The 16,580-nt window shown below is 42.5% G+C and overlaps 1 long non-coding RNA gene across 6 annotated transcripts in view; it reads right to left on the bottom strand.

The window, feature by feature from the left end:
* The window catches only part of LOC140910162 (uncharacterized), a 379,881-nt gene that overhangs the window by 237,000 nt on the left and 126,301 nt on the right, over window positions 1–16,580 (bottom strand). The window lies entirely within an intron of this gene.

The raw sequence follows: 16,580 nt of genomic DNA, 5'->3' as shown, positions 1-16,580 counted from the left end.
GAATTGGGTGAGAGAGACCGGAGTCTAAGAATGTAGCCTACAAAAACCAGTACACTAGGCAGGGAGCTGCCTAAGAAAGCAGGTGAGAGGTGCCCAGGAGAAAGGTGCACACTAACCCCCAGCCATCTCTTGGAAACAGGGGCTTAAGTCTGAGCAATCTACAAATGTGAATCCTCTGCCAGGAGTCAGGCAACTTAGGCGCCTAAAGCATTTCTTGCAGGGATGAGTTGTGTGCCACCCTCCCCTCTATGTGCTGCAGCACATCTTAGACCTTTTAGCCCAATGGTTAGAGCACTCACCTGGGATATGGGATGCCCAAGTTCAATTCCCCCCCTCCCACCCTGCTTGAGGGAGGAGAAAGGATTTGAGTAGGGGTCTCCCACCTCTCAGGAAAGTTCTCTAACCATTGAGCTATGGGATATTCGAATGTGGGGCTGTCTCCATTTTGTGTTTTTCCACTGAAAAACTCCTTGTCTTATTTCTGACAGTATGTACACAGGTTATACAGATACTGTTTTTTGATAGAATAAACGCTGAGCTGAACACATTAAGGGGAAGCTGGATAGCACACAAAGCAGCTGCTGTAGCCTTTGCAGGAGGACTACATTGATGTCTGTGCTAAACCTGCAAAAAATTAGGGAGGGATGCAGACCCTGTTTTGGGAGACGCAACTCACTTGCATCTTGACCAACCTGCTGCTACTGGTATATATGAGGCACATTTGAGAAGTGCCATTAGGTGCACCCTAATTCCATAAGCACATGACTTACAAAGACAGCAAATGGCTCAGCTGCTGTAGTAGCCCTGAGATCTAATTAAACATGGGCATTATAGCTACCATCGATTGCACTAAGATTGTTGTTTTTTAATGCTCTTTGAGCCTAGCCATCACGTGGAACACATAGCCCAGTGGCTGCTCTCACAAAAATAAAGTGGCCATGAAACTCATTGCATTTGTTGATGTGCGTAGTGTGCAGCTGGAAGTAGAACTGATTGGGAATTTTCCAGGGGTGCTTTTTTTGGTTGGAAAACGTGGATTCATCAACACTGAAACTGGGAAAGGGTCAGTTCCAACTAATCTCCCACTTCAAACAATTTTTCAGTTGAAATGTTTTGAAAAAGAGTGAAAATGTTTAGTTTTTATTCTAAATTACCTTATTTAGAAATTTTAGTTAATTTAGACTAAAAAGGTTAAAAAATAATTTCAAAATTTAAGATAAACATTTAGAAAGGATCTGAAGGAAACCTTTCAAGTGACCCAATCCCAAATTTTTTGGATTACTGGTTTGCAAGAGTTTGAAGTTTTTACTTTTCAGTTCTGTTTTGGGGTAGAAGGTGTGTTTGTTTGGGGTTTGTTTGACATCTCAGACATTTGCCAGTTCGGCAACCCATTTCCTGTCTGGCTCTCTTTGGAAGTTGGAACATGTAGAGCTGCATACACGCGCCATGGATGCGGAGGCAAGCCACCATTTTCAAACCCAATGCTCAGGGCTGCCATCCAATGGCAGTTTTTTACCCACCCAAACTGCTTTTTGATGATGAAGAATTCAAGATATAAAAAAAAAATCTGTTTCTTTTTCATAAACCTGAAAGCATGTGAGTTTGTAATCACTAAGGAAATGGTTCAATTAATATACAGTAACCTTAATTTTAAGCTGCTTTTCTTGCTCTCCAAGGGCCTGACACTGCAAAGCCTGTGTAAACAGGTAACCCCCATGACCTGCATGAGTACCACTGCTTACATAGGTAAAGCTTCTAGGAGCAGTCCCTACTGCATGGAAGTTACTGTTAGTGTTCCAGAATGTAAAATGTTTCCCAAAAGCTATACTGCGACAGACTACACGCTCACACAGGGGGGTAAGACGAGGTAAACTCTGCCTGTTATGCCTGCATCTGGGCTTCCTATATCTTAGTTGATGTCCTGCAGAAGTGAGGCATGAGCATTTGCTCCCTCCCCAGAGGAGGTGGGTAGGGACAGGGGAGAGAGGAATGGGAAAAGACTTGGCTCCACAAGCTGGTTCAGTGGGCTTCATTATTTGCTGCCTGTGGCAGGTTTTCCAGTGACTCAGCCCTCCGGCCAAGTCACACAGAGTCCGCATGTGTAACAAACAGAAAACATACCCCCTTCTGGGACAAACAGTCCAATAGGGCCTATCACGGTTCCCTCCATTGGTCTCTTCCTGCATCCCTCCCTGGGCTCATTCCAGTCAAATAGGGCCCTCTTTTGGTGTCGGCCTGCCGCCCTGCCCCTGGGCTCAGTCCTCAATCTGTCCAAGAGGGCCTATCACAGTGCCCTCATTGGCAATGTTTTCACCTGTAGCCCTCTCCTGGGCTCAGTCCTCAATCTGTCCAAGAGGGCCTATCACAGTACCCTGGTTATTGCCCCTCCAGGGCGAGCTTTCCAAGTGTCTCTTAGCGTCTCCAGGGCTCGCTCAAGTATTGTCCCCTGCTCTGATATGGAGCCATGCCCCCAGGGCTTCCTCCCTGGAGACTCTTCTCCTGGTGCCTCAGCTCTCCAGCTGAGTTACTGTTTATAGGTCAGCCCCCTTCCAGGAGGTAACAAAGTTCAACAATTTCTGGGTTTTCAGCCCCTCTCTGAGCTACTGTCTTGCTTAGGGTTTTAGCCACTCTGACTATGGCTGGTGGGGGGGGAAGCTTATAGTTTCCTTTAACTATTTGCTACTGCATTTCCCTGGGCCACTTCCCTTCTTAGTCCCAGTACCTTCCTTGTAGCCTGGCTCCAGCCAGCCCGGATCTAGCCAGCCAGGACCACTATCCTTGCTCCTCAGGCTTCAGCCAGCAACTGAACTGCTCTGTTTTTGTATGAGCCTGCTGGTCTCTAATTGGCTGTTTCCCCGCAGCCTCTGTAGGCAGCTTGGAGGATTCACCGCTACTGCTCTTTCCTGGTGTAGTAGAGACTGCGAGGCCTTCAGCAGGGCCTCTGGGCCTGGTACACCCTGTCACACTGCCAATATAACCCAATGGCAAATAATAATACACAATGATTTCCCTGAGGTTGTACACCCATTACTCAGATCTGTGCTTAAAATAAAGTCCCTTTCCATAGTATTTCTTGGAAAGGTTTCAATATATATTCTGTTAAGAACTCAGCAACTTCTCAATTGGTTCTTATAATGCTTTCATTACCATAAAAAAAAGAACAAAGAGTACTTAGAGACTAAGGTGCCACAAGTACTCCTGTTCTTTTTGCAGATACAGACTAACACGGGTACCACTCTGAAACCATTCATTACCATAATAGCCGAGTGCCTCGATACATGAGCAAAACCCCTGGACAAAGGAAACAAGAGATACTGGGGATTGAACCCAGGGCCTCACACATGCAAAGCAGGTTGTTTACCATTGAGTTCCTCCCCATTCTTTGGGTCTTCTGTGCCTCATATTAATGAGAATCACTCTGGGACATTTAGGTTTCTCATCTACTGTGTATCAAATATTCAGACATCAGAAAACCATCAAGCTGTATTTTCATGCCACATTTATTCTTAGTGCCCTCCTCCCAATATGTCCGGCATTAAAAAGAGACAGGGATAGACCACGAAAGAATGAATCTTTTGTTTTATTGGGTTGGGCCAGTAATGACACTAACATAGTGTTCATATGGAGAAATTCTTTAAGACAATCCATGTGCCCTAGATTACAGCTAACGGGTCTAGTAAGAGCTCTGCAGCAGCAGCTTGCGCCTCACCATAATTAGCGCCAGCAGTTCCAGTAAATTAGTAAAGCGAGCCAAGAGACTAGTGACTAAAGTGTCATCTTTCCTTTACAATGTTGTATGCTTTGCATTTTCAATCTGTACTGTGTTGGTGAGGGTGAAACTGAGAGACAGCACAAAAGCCTGAGAGAGACAGAGTCACAGAAAAGCGGGGGAGGCTAATATTGAAAAAATAAGCTTGATTTTTCCTGGCTTGATTAGAAAACCAAGTCACAAACTAGTTTGCAACTGGTGAAGTGATTTTTGTGAATTGCTTTCCCAACTGAAACACATCCCTACATTCACAAGGCTGAGCTGCTTTGCATAAAGAGTCCTGTCTTATGAAACAGAGGAAGTAACCTTGCTAAGTGCCTTGGCAACTCCAGCAGAATTGAACTACTGGAGCTCTCCTCTGGTGAGTTAGTTATTAAATGCGTTCTGCCGACACATCGCCTTGACACTGGCATCTAGTCAAGTCCCAGGTAGCGTCCAGGCAAGTTTAATTCCAACTGGCAATTCCATTTTACAGGGGAAATCTGCAGTTCAGTTAGGGGCAATGTGAAGAGAAGAGGTCAGGAAGAAGGAAGACATACGAGGTGGCACATGAGCACACATACAGAATGGGCTATTTTGTGTTCTTGGAGAGGAAATTAATCTTAATGATTAAAATAGCTTTCACTAATGAGGGATGTGTCAAAATATCCAGTTGAGCCAACCCCCCTCACCAGTGTTGACTCCAGGTAGCTACACCAGTGAACTCAGCCAGTTCAAACACACGAACTCAACAACACCATCAATCTGCCAGTTTGCCATGACAAGGAATATACTGCCCACGTGGCTAACACCACCAAATGTGCAGCTGGAGCTGTGATATTTAACTAGGTGCACGGCCATAGTCCTCTCTCTCTCTCTTTTCCTCTGAGACCTGTCACTCTAAAGCCAAGTTGCTAAATGTTTGCATAAGCACTCACTGAACTAGACTGCTCTTAATTTTAGTAGACAACTAATTATAACCAAGAAGATATACTGAAATATAGAACAAAGTTAGAAACTGACAACGCTGGTAAGTTCCAAGTATAACCTTATCCTAGATATGCCAGAAACTATAGATTTCAAATGCAACTACAAAGTCTTTTAAGCTGATGAGGGGGAAGTGTATGGCTTTTAAGTTCTCATTAGCTGGACTTGATTTCGAATTATTGGTCACTGGGAAGAATTTTCTGATTTCCCCTTTTTCCATTGGTCTGTGGATTTGAGCTCAGTGTTTTTTGCCCTACAGTTCAAAGGGGCAGTCCTTGCAGGGCAGATTCCATTATCCTTCCTTGTGGAAACAGTCCCATTAAAATGAATGGGACTACTTATATCGTAAGGGACTACTCAACATGAACAGACATGGCTGATTCTGGCCCTTTGTCAGCAAAGGCTTTTCTGAACCCTTTTGATGGTTGTTGTACTATATTCAGATAGGTAATAACCTACTGTGGGTGAGTTATGCAAAGTGAAACTGAAATGTTCCATGGACTGGCCAAACCAGAATAAGAAAAAAAAGATAGTAAACACTGAGCAGCTGCACTAATATCTCTCAGGGCTTTTCTACACGGTGGGGTAATATGCACGATGGGGGTGTGATTTCTAAAGCACACTAACATAAGTGTCTAAGTGACTTAGGCTTCTAAGTCCCAATGAGTTTCAAGGAGACAGCCACTGTGACTTAGGAACCTAAGTCACTTGGGTATTTTTGAAAATTATATCCACTGTAAAGTCTACCTACAGAGCTATCACACAGTAAGAAAAAGCCCCTTCCATGAGGAGCTTCAAGTCTAAATAGATGTGAAAGACAATGGATTGAAGGGGAGAGAGATAAAGGGATTTGCCCAAGGTCACCCAGCCAGTCAATGGCAGAACTGGAAATAGGCCCCAGGTCTCCTGAATTCAAGTCCAATGCTTTATCTGCTGGACATTTCTCTCTTTGTTTCTTTGTTCTTTCTGTTTCTTTGTTCTGGATGTTTAATTCCTTATCTTTTAGCTCAAAGTCCTTGTCATAAATATAAAGGGAAGGGTAACCACCTTTCTGTATTCAGAATTATAAAATCCCTCCTGGCCAGAGGCAAAACCCTTTTCACCTGTAAAGGGTTAAGAAGCTAACATAACCTTGCTGGCACCTGACCAAAATGACCAACGAGGAGACAAGATACTTTCAAAGCTGGGGGGGACGGGACACAGAGAGTCTGTCTGTGAGATGCTCTTGCCGGGAACAGATCAGGAATGCTCTTCATAACTCCTTAAGTTAGTAAGTAATCTAGCTAGAAATGCATTAGATTTCCTTTTGTTTAATGGCTGGTAAAATAGATGTGCTGAATGGAATATATATTCCTGTTTTTGTGTCTTTTTGTAACTTAAGGTTTTGCCTAGAGGGATTCTCTATGTTTTGTATCTGATCACCCTGTAAGGTATTTACCATCCTGATTTTACAGAGGTGATTCTTTTACTTTTTCTTTAATTAAAATTCTTCTTTTAAGATCCTGATTGTTTTTTCATTGTTCTTAAGAACCAAGGGTTTGGGTCTGTGTTCACCTATGCAAATTGGTGAGGATTTTTATCAAGCCTTCCCCAGGAAAGGGGGTGTAGGGCTTGGGGGATATTTTATGGGGAAGACATCTCCAAGTGGGCTCTTTCCCTGTTCTTTGTTTAACACGCTTGGTGGTGGCAGCATCCGGTTCAAGGACAAGGCAAAGTTTGTACCTTGAGGAAGTTTTTAACCTAAGCTGGTAAGAATAAGCTTGGGGGTCTTTCATGCAGGTCCCCACATCTGTACCCTAGAATTCAGAGTGGGGAAGGAACCTTGACAGTCCTAAAACCTTAGGAAACAGAATGGAAACCTTGGTGAACTAAAGGAAGAAAACTTGAGATCAGAAATACTGATAGCAAGGGAATATTGCAGTAACAGGTGTATTAATTCTAGAGGTAGGTCAATTGTCACTAGGTTATTTCCTGGGGATAGGGATGAACTGACCACCACAGAAACGCCAGGGGGCAAGTATTTACGGCAGAAACCTGATATTAAGAGGTGCTGTTATTCAGACAGATAACAGCAATAATACAGATGGACCAATCACAACTTGAAATGCAGATTTCAAAGCCAAAGAATAAACAAAACTGGTGGAAAGTGTTATCAAACAGCAAAAGAATTGAGAAAAAAAACCACCACGGGCAGAAAATAAGGTGAATTTCATTAATTAAATTGCACAGCTCCTGGGGGAAAAAAGAAGGAGATATTTTAACAAAAAGTAGTTTTGATTTTATTTTGCTTGTTTTTTTCAAAATTAAAAATTTGAAAAATTGTAACCAGCTCTATATTTCGTTTGAGTAATGAGGGTGAGCTGGAGAAAAATTCCATCAAAAATTTAAAATATTTCCATCAGCTGTAATACATTACTTATTAGAAATAATTCACTCAATTCTAATACATACTGTTGCCCATGTGACCTGAGCAACTAATCAAAATTCAGAGCCATGCTTGGTTGTTTTCATTTGGAAGAGAAATCAGTTATACAAATCAGATATAGTCTTGGTCAGTCATCTTGTTTGTTCACAATCAATGCACACACAGACCTGTTTCACCAAACATATCAGAAACAAACAGCAACAGGCAGTTTCCTTGATCAGAAATCCCCAAGTCTGCCACTCCAGTGAGCTCTGTGCCCAAGAAGCTATGTCTCTCTGCTTCCTCTCAGAGTTGCATTGTCAACTTCTTCTGCAGGATTACTGCCTCCAAAACACACACATCCCACAACTATTATCCTCGGCCCTGTGTTTGCAACCAGGAAAACCCATATTAATCCACCTGGTTTTAGCTCTGTCCTGACTATGTAACCTCCATTGCCTGCAGCTGTTTTTTACTACATAAGGGGTGGTGGTGATTGCTCCTTCTGTGGAGCCTAAAAGAGAGTGCTTGGCAAACTCATTTGGTTTTAATGAAGTCTGTGATTGTCTCTGGATCCAATGCTCACCTTATAGCAGCCATTAACTTCTTTCAGCATAATAATATATATACACACAAATACAAAACACACGCCTTTGAGATGGGAGACCCATCCTTTGTTACGAACAGTCCTAATATAAAGAGTTTATGAATCAGAAATATTAGTTTAGAAGGGTAGCTCCTTTTAGCTCATTCCAGCTCACACTTTACTAGGCCCCTAATGATTATAGCTGTATGCTCTATTTCCACATGCAATGACTTCTGCTACCAAAACTATTAGGTCCTTCTTGCTGAATCCTGCCCATCAGATATTTTCATCTGAGCTCATAATTTAAACTGCACATAGAAGCTGACTTACCACCTCCTTTCACTTTTACCACACTGTCCATTTCATCATTATCCAAACACGCATAACTCAGTAGAACACATTTAAGTATAAGCCACATATGTTCAGTGGGCCAGATTCTAATCTCAATTACACCAGTCTAAAACCATAATTGCTCTAGTGAAGTTAAATTGGTCCTTGCACTCCCAGCATGTATGGTCTGGGAATGCAAGTGTGAATGGTGATGCTAGAAACCCTTGCATCCTTGTACAAAGGATGGGGGTAAGTAGTGGAGTTACTCCAGATTTACACTAGCATAATTGAGATCAGAATCTGGTCCAATGAGCTGAAATCATATGTACTTCATGCAGCTCTAAACCTTACACTCTGTGACCTGTGAGAGATTAAAGAGATTATGCTTCAGAACAAATATTCCTGATTTACAAACTCTTTTGGCTGCTGCTCTTAGTTTCAACCTGCTGAGTCGATTGATTACATCAGTGGCAAATACTAGGCTTATTTTCCCAAAGAGGAGGAAGGAAATCCTTGTTAAATTACCTCTGTAAGGTTTGGGGTTTCATAAAACCTTCAAGAATGTTAAGCCACCAAGTGTGCCCCAGACCAAAGGAAACAGCTCCACAGAAGGCTTTTAAACTCATTTTAAATCCAGCAGAAGAAACTTGTACAAACACAGATTATCTACGCTTCCTTCTCCATTACAACCTAACACAATAAATACTCCATCAAATGCACAGGAGACTACAGATGGTTACTAGAGTGAATGGACCATCTTTCAAGGACCAGTTGCAAAGTGACACAGTCACTTTGTCACTCCAGCCTCCCATTTAAGACTGAGTTGGAAATTCTTAATAAAGGAGCACTTTGCAGATGGCGACATTTATACAGTATGTATATCACATTTAGAGATACTGAGAGCTTGTACAAGGATCAAAATGTCCCCTGTGCTGTCATCTGTCACCTCATCAGCAGAAAGTCACAACAAGCTTCCTTGGTGGTGTCAGTAAAGCTTGCAGTACTTTGCCAAAACATAACCCAGATTATTTCACACCGGGCCAACTAAGGTACCACAAGGATGGCTGTCGCAGAAATAGCCACAAGACAGCAACGTCCCCATTGTTCCATTGTCAGCATCAGGTGATATACATTCCATCCCCCGGCACTCCTGAAAAGGGAAAAGATCTTTCCTGTTAAATAACACAACCACCTTTGCATTTATTAGCCAACCAAAGCACTTCAAATAGTTGAGTGACAGCCATTCCTAACTCTCAGGGGGATTGCACATGCGTCTGTAATTGGAATCAGAAGTATCCTCTTGGATCCCCAAATATGGCAAGAGCAGATCCGCATGCCACACACTGCTATTTAGTGTTCTTGGTCCATTTTCTCTTCAACAGGTGCTCTTTTTAGCAAAAATAGCATGAGAACAGCTTGTTCCCACAATATTTCAAATGCCAGCCAGTGGAGGATAGCATAACACCGGAAGATACATGGGTAAGGGGAGGGGAAAGAAGAAGGAACAACAGGAGAGGCAAATGGTCATGTCTGGAAAGCACCAAGCACAATGGGGTCTTGACTGGGATGCCTTAGTGCTATTGATGATAATGTAACGATAATAATAATTAACAACAACATGACATGGGAAGCAAGAAGGAGAGAAGTCAGAAGAGAATCCAGAGGAAAAAAAGAAAAAAGGACAGAGAATGAGAAAGAGAATTAGGGAAAAGCAGGAACAGAAGAAATGAAACACTAGCAGAAAATAACGGGGAAATAGGGAGAAAGTAAAGAAAGGACAGAAAGAACATGAGAGAGAACTAAATATGGAATGTGCATAAATATATAAACAACATGAAGAGCAAACAATCTAGAGAGATGGATAGGGGTCAGGCCAGGGGCAACTGAAACCACAACAGGGAAAGAGAAATAGAAGCAGACAAGTTGTAAAGGGAGATACAGAAGAAAATGCTGGCGTGTGAGTGAGAGCCAGAAACACAGAAAAATAGTGACTTTACTGGGCCTTACTATGAAGAGGAGCTGTTTTATATTAGTTCAATTTCTCATACTATATAATCAACAATGCTGATTCTCCCATTACCATTAATGTAAGTTTGCATTCCCAGAACACGTCTGTATTTGATTTACATTTTGTAGATCTCTGCAGAAAGGGAATAATAATTCACAATGGTGCCTTACCATTTGTAAAGTGCTTTGTGGTCATTGGGTGGAATCTACTATCAGACCCTGATCCAAAGCTCATGGAAGCCAGTGCAAAGACTCCCACTGACCTCTTTGGATCAGGTTCTAAAAGGGCAGCGTGCTGTAGTATTATTGCTAACTGTGGGCCTGACTTTACCCCATTGATCTACACCCAAAGAGGCTTTCTCCACATGGATCTCACCCTTGCAACATGAAAGACAGACATCAAGATTCCCCCCCCACACACACACACACACCCTTCCCTGGCCCCTCCACTGGGTTATCTGCAGACCCAGCAATCCATGTAGAGGAGGGAGCAAGTTATGGGAGGAATGGATGGGCCATAGGAAAAGCTAAGGTGTGATGCTCATTTTCTCTATTCCAGGCTAAGACGTTTAAGTAGAGGCTCTATTACCTTTTCCACAACTCTCATCCACAGCGGAGATTCCCCCTTTAAGGGGGATCACCAGGAGAGTTGCCAGCTGGAGAAGCCCTGATAGCATGGTTCCAGCAGAACGTGCTGCCAAGGGGTGACAGTGTTGGGGGCAGTTATTCAGGGGCACAGAGCCTTTACATGGTGGTTATGGCCTCCTGGAGACCAAAAGACCAAAAGCCTCTTCCCCAAAGGCTGAATATAACCCACCCAACAGAAATATTTGGTTGGCAATTCTGCAAAGCTAACTGATGGAGATATCTTCCCCCTTATCTCCTTCCCATGAGAGTGGGTGACATGGCCTTGTGTAATCGGAGGAAGTGCTGACTCCCCCACTCTCAAAACAGCAAGCAAGCCAAGTTCACTGGTGTCAAACTGTCTCGAGAAGACGTTTCTAGCAATGGCTTTAATTTATTACCCCATGGCAGCCTGCTGCAGAATCCAAAATACTTTTAAAGTCACTTCTGGCTTGACGGCCTAGCACTTCATATTAGGTTATTACTTCTGCTGTAAAATGGATTGTGTGGATAAAATACAGCTTTCTGAATTTATTGCCACTTTAAGGTCAGCCTCTCTGGCAGGCGTCAGGGAAATCTGTGGCTCTCTATATAAAATGCTATAGTAATTGTGTGTTAATATTTAGGTACTATGTAGTACTAGGGCCAGATCCTCAGCAGATGTAAATCAGCTTTGCACCACTGGAGTGGACTGAGCTACACCAGTTTACATCAGCTGAAGATCTGATCCAATATCTTCAATTCTGCACCCCCAAAATCCACTTCTATGCCAGGAATTTACACCAAGGAATTAGCTGTTACAAACTAAGCTCCTTCATAAAAAAAAATACACAGTATGGCAAAACGTTTCCCCGTGGCCCTAGTAACACTTTGCCGAGGAGCAAAGCCATCCTCTAAGGGTGGTCTGGCGATGCATTCTACCCATGCTGGCAGCACTTGCAAGCGACACAAAATAAGCACTCAATGTTCTTCAGAGAGATTTGTGGGAAAACAAAGCTAGTGTCACTGGGCCCAAGCTAGTGCATTATAAACCTGCAGAAGCAGGAAAATTCCAAACCTAAAGGCTGACCCTGCTTTCCCGATCATAGCTGCTGTTCAGTTACACGTGCGATGTTAAGCAATACCTGCTTCAATTCATCCATCTCCTGGCTGTGGCTTTCAATTAGAGCCGTGCCATTGGAGAACAGATCACTGCTAGCCAGCTAGCAATGAACAGCGTTACTGCCAGTACCTTCGTACACTACCCACCTCACAGCACATTTACACTTGCGGATTTAAGGCCCAGTCCTGCTCACTTTACTCCCATGAGACTGTTTGTGTAAGGCAGGCAGGATTTGCCCCTTAATCTGCTTTTAGGAAATAGCAATTTCCCATTCTCTGTTGCAATACTAAACCCCCCTCCTCCCTCTCCTTCCACCCTACACTGGCACACAGCAGAAAAATCCCCCCATCCTTCCTCCAAGCATGTGTTTATCTCTTTATTTTTAAATATTATTGCTTCCCAACATCTGTCTCCGTGGGGTATAATCTTACTGATGAAATATTTCATGTTTTCCTTGAGCCTCTGTCAATATGTCTTCCTGTTATCAGCTTAGCAGATGGAGACACAGAAGGAATAACCTCAGCTTACCTGCATGGTCTCTTAGTACATATGTATTTATTTATTTACTACAGGACAAGAATCAAAGTAATTTTAGCCATGTGACATGGCTTTGATTTTTTTAAAACTTTCTCTATTCTTTCCTCTTTAATGACAATAGTAATTCCCAGCTCCTAGAGCTTTTTATCTTTTGATCTCAAAGCACTTTGCAAAAGAGATTATTACTCCCGTTTTACAGATGGAAAACTGAGCCTCAGGGAAAGAAGTGACTTGCCCAAGATAACCCAGAAGGCCAATGGCATAGCCAAGAATTGAACCCAGGTCTCCTAAATCCCCATCTAGTGCCCTATCCATTAGGCTATATATTTTCCACCCACTTAGTGCTTTTTCAGCAATAGATCTCAGACAGATATGCATTATTATTCCAATTTTCAGCTGGGGAAACTGAAGCACGGAGGAGTGCCATGACTTGGCCAAGGTCTTATAGTGAATCAGTGGCTATTTATTTCAAGAATAAATAGAAACAAGGTCTCCTAACTCCTGTCCCAGCCCTGTACTCATTCCAATGCCTCTTTAACACCCATCCTAGGTCTCTATACCATGATGGGACCAAAAGCCTGATCCAAAGCCCACTGAAATCAATATAAGTCTTTCCACTGATCTAGTGGGCTTTGGATTAGTCCTTAAAGATTGCGAGGAAGAGTTCTTCATTGATTACCAGATCAATTTTTTCCAGAAAATTCATTTTTCCCCTCAAAAATGGCAACGCCATTTTTTGAAAAACAGTTAAGAACATAGAACAAGGGAGAAAAGAGGGAAGAATAAGAAAAAACAAGAAAACCTCAAAAGATTCAGATACATTTTTAAGAGGGATAACATTTCCTGAAGACTCCCAAACCAGCTGCTCACCTCGCCCCAGGAATATGAGTCTGATTCAGTGTTGCATTGTGCACTCGTGAAAAGTGAACGTAAAGTGCACGTACACCACCACCAAATCAGAATGGTCAGTTGTGATTCTCATTTACACCACAGCTCCTTTACACCATGCTTGCAGTATAAAGGGGCCCGTCAGTGAGCGTCAACGTAAAGCTTGTACTGTTTTACACCTGCTTCGATTGCACTGAAGGAAAGGACTACACAAGACAGAGGACAATGGAGAATCAAGGTCTTCTGCATTAAAATTCCTTTTCAGCTTTATCTGGGAAAAGCTGCTTCTACAGCTATGCACTGGCACTGCTCACATGAGTAAAGACAGGCACATTGCAGAAGTGTTTGCAGGATCCGCTCCTATGCTCACAAACTGCTTTTAAAGTTTCAGTAACTCAGCCCTGTCACTGGCATATGTCATCTTAAAAAAAATAGCCAAATTGATATGACATGACCCAAGGCAGTGGGAACACCTCAAATCTCACAGTCCTGAGACTCAATGCCAAGGTACAGGAAATAACCAACATCTTTGCAGATGTCTGCTGTGCATAATTATTTACACAGGCTGGGATCTTCAAAGGAGCCTAGACTTGGTGCCTAACTCTTTCAGCTTCTTTTGAAAATCCCACCTTAAACTCTCAACATGGATGCAGCTCAAGGAAAGAACCCAGGAAGGATTCTCTGAACAAGCTTCTCCTTCTGAAGTTCAGGTCAATAACCTGGAGTTAGATCTTCAAGGCATTACACTCTCTAACTAAACTAGGGCTTGTCTACATTACCCGCTGGATCGACGGGCAGCGATCGATCCAGTGGGGATCGATTTATCATGTCTAGTCTAGACACAATAAATCAACCGCCGAGCACTCTCTCATCGACTCTGGTACTCCACCAGGGCAAGAGACGCAGGAGGAGTAAGCCATTGACTTACTGCAGTGAAGACATCACGGTAAGTGGATCTAAGTACGTCGACTTCAGCGACATTATTCACGTAGCTGAAGTTGCGTAACTTAGATCGATCTCCCCCATCCCCAGTGCAGACCAGGTGTAGGCAATCGAATCGTGGCTGCAGGATGATGTGCAAGTGTGGACAGAATTAGAGACATGTCTGAAATGGACCCAGTTTATAAAGTGAGTGAAAAGAGTGCTGGGAAATCTAGAAATCCACCAATGTTGCTGACTAATGTAAGGTGAAGAACTTAGCAATTGTTAGGGGACCAATAAAAAATCAAAAACGATCAAATGCCACAATATGACTACATAATTATGAGGCCTCTCTTTCTTTTCAACTTAAAAACACCAAGAGGCTTGCTTTAAACAGGACAGAATCCTCCCTAAGACTTCCTCTCAGCTAATAAACTCATCGTTCCAAACGCCTGCTTTTATTTTGGCACACACAGATTGTCTAGTGTTCTAAAGTAATATGAGACACTTGCACATGACAGACTCATATGGCAACAGCCCTATTATACTTAACAAACAAAAGATTGCAGAGCATATCTCTTTCTCCCTTCCTTTCCCACCCCTCAATTCCTTGCAGCACAGAAATGCCATTTTGCGCCTAGAAAAAGAAAATAAGCAATAATCTCTGAGAAATCTTGACTGGTATTTAATGACTAGTTTGGTAGTTAATGGCCTGAGGCATAGCCTATGGCCATTAAAGCTCTGGAAAAAAGTATAGTCATTAGCTATACTCAGCTGAATCAGGAGTTTCTGGGAAAGTGGACAAAAATCACATCAGATGATAACATTTCTTTGTCTTTTTATGTTCAGATATATTATAGAAGAAAATATCAGGGCTGTAAACTAGATTAGGTCCGTTAATAAACACAGCGCCAGGAGCACCACAGACAAATTCTACCATTTCAGGCCAGTACAACAAAGCTACATGGGAAGGGCTTGATTCTCATTTATAGCAAAGCCCCTTTACGTCATTCCAACGGTGTAAAGGGTGGGATGTTTGTGGGAATATGAAATGTGCCACAGCAATGCAAAGCGTGGTATAAAAGGGCATTAGTGTAAATGAGACTCAAGTCCACCATTATAAAATAACTCAATGTAACACATTAGTTGATTGAGCTTCAGTTTAGCACCAGTCATGAAATCATAATGGTTGCTATATTAGGATTATATATATATAATATAAATAATCCTATCTCAAAGGTAAACACATAGGAATTATAAATGAAATAAATCTGAAGCGATACAGGATGAGACGTGGGGATGGAAAAAAACCTCAAGAGGGTCAGAAGATAATGAAGATTATACTTCAATATTGGGATTATGATGTTAGTTCTTTATTTCAATAAAACTGGATAGAGATCTTTTATATCAGGGACAGAGCTTAGCTGTAAGGACAGAGTAATCTTCTGGGAATTATGCATACAGGCTTGACATCATTTTTATTGGATGGCTGATGAACTGGAAAACTCCAGGATAGCCTGGTTTTAATTTGTAATCTTAATTTTCATATAAATTGGTACAGTTGGAGAAAGGGGGGTACAGATGTAGCGAGACTTTGATGCTGCGCTAGTGTTGTAGAATTAAGACCATACTGATCTAAGTCTGCAGTTGTAAGTCATCTAGTATCTGATTCTGTCTCTTTGTCTATCCATCTGTTTCCCATCTCTCTCTATCATTTCTTTTTTTTTTAAGTGTTTAACAACTATGCAAGGACCAGAAGAGATAATGTTAGTTCAATCTTCCCTCACCTGCTCTGAGAATGATCTACAATAAATCTCCTTATCAGCCATTGCATACATACACACACAGTTAATACAGAAGGCCTTAGCTCAGCAAATGGCAGATTGCTCACCAGAATGTGGTAGTGTGAAAAAAGATGGACCAGAGGAGTCTACCACACTGGGATTAATTCCATCCCACCCGCTTGGTCTGACATACTCTGAATTTGTCGGCCTTCAGAGGACAATGTAAAGTACATCTGTGTTCCGTCATCAACATCTTCAAATGTGGTTGCCTAAAGTTAGGCCCCTAAATTCATATTTCAGCACCTGAGTAGAGACCCTGACTTTTAGACGCCTGGACACCCACATCTCCCATTGTTGATCCCTCTGAGAGCTGTGAGGAGATGTGACGGAGTGCTGGGTAACAGAAGCTGAGACAGCACTCTGATCACTGCAGCTCCAATTAAAAACTGCAGAACAGACCTCATTAAGAGCAGCTCTGCCTAACTGATGGGTGGAGGAAAGCTGGAAGGCTAATTAAGCCATTAGGCTGAGAATACAAAATGGCACAGGAAGGAAATAAGGGGGTGGGGTGGCTGGGAATCAGATAGAGAAAGGGAGAGAAAGAGTGTTCTTCCCTGTGTGCCTCAGGAGCTAGGGGCTTGCTAAGACAGTCGCTGGAAGGC

This window comes from Lepidochelys kempii, chromosome 4 (assembly GCF_965140285.1).
Source record: "Lepidochelys kempii isolate rLepKem1 chromosome 4, rLepKem1.hap1, whole genome shotgun sequence".
Lineage (NCBI taxonomy): Eukaryota > Metazoa > Chordata > Testudines > Cheloniidae > Lepidochelys > Lepidochelys kempii.
Note: the sequence above shows the minus strand (reverse complement) of the source record. Positions and strands in the feature narration are given on the sequence as shown.